The following is a 1243-nucleotide window of genomic DNA, read 5'->3' on the forward strand; positions in this document are numbered from 1 at the left end:
GAGAGAGAGAGAGAGAGAGAGAGAGAGAGAGAGAGAGAGAGAGAGAGAGAGAGAGGTAGATAGCTATAGCTATAGATACACGTACAGCTGAAACGTGGTGCACAATTAGGCAGGCTTGGGGAGACAAGCAGAATTGAACCTGTATGAGCGAACCACTGAGCAGCAGCAGCAGCTAACATTAGCATTGACGCGCTGCTGACATCAGCATTTTAACGCCTGACACGAAAACGCCTGTTTTACCATTGATATTTTATAGCCTGTCGTAAAACCAAACCGCGATAAGAATAATGGTTGCCGTGGGGACACATACAGTAGAAAATGAAGAACGCCACGGTGGGTATGCATATAGATGTCCAACCATGGAAATATACAGCGCCAGACTAGAATATTATTCGCATGATAGTGACGATCGATATTGGTGTAGCGAGATGCTAGCCCAAGGTTGCGTTCTTGTCCGAAAGCTGTTAAAAACGCGAGCGATATTCGCGAGCGCCCTTCGCAATTTTGTTCCCGACAATAGCCTGCGAGAAAACGTTAATGGTGAGACTAAGGTTAAGACAACTTTTGTTTTTGACAACGGTGCCCGCGGTTCTTTGTCTGAGAGAAGGAATAACTTAAAAGTAGAAAATCTAAACCTCGTAAGCATGCAGCTCCGTGAGTTTTCGGGTGCTGAGACGAAAGAGAGAGTAAAATGAGCGGCAAGATGGCGGAAACTACCCGCATGACGCCATCTTGACACGTCTGTCGTTGTACGGATGAATGACAACGTGTAGCCGTACTCGGCGTATTTCGCTGCTGCTCCGACTAGTGCCGTAAACCTAATCAATTATCGATTTTATTAGGAATTATAGAGATAAATGGTCAGACTTAATTATGTCGTAAACTTGATCAATTATCGATCTGAATCACAACTAACGACTATTATTATTATTAAATTTATTATTATTATTATTATTATTATTATTATTATTTTATTATTATTATTATAATATTAACTGGAGCGTTGGAGGTTTGCTAGTTGGCGGGATAGTAAGGAGCACACACTATAGAGGTCGTTACTGTGTTTGGTGGTGGCATAGAAATATATAAAGACTCCTACCTATATTATTTATATGGGTGGCGGCTTGGGAAATCATCGTGGAGTGGAGGACCGACAGCTCGTATGTATACAGGGGAGTGCGCGGATTTCCACCTCCAGAGAGAGAGAGAGAGAGAGAGAGAGAGAGAGAGAGAGAGAGAGAGA

This window comes from Priapulus caudatus, unplaced genomic scaffold (genome assembly GCF_000485595.1).
Source record: "Priapulus caudatus unplaced genomic scaffold, Priapulus_caudatus-5.0.1 Scaffold921, whole genome shotgun sequence".
NCBI lineage: Eukaryota > Metazoa > Priapulida > Priapulimorpha > Priapulimorphida > Priapulidae > Priapulus > Priapulus caudatus.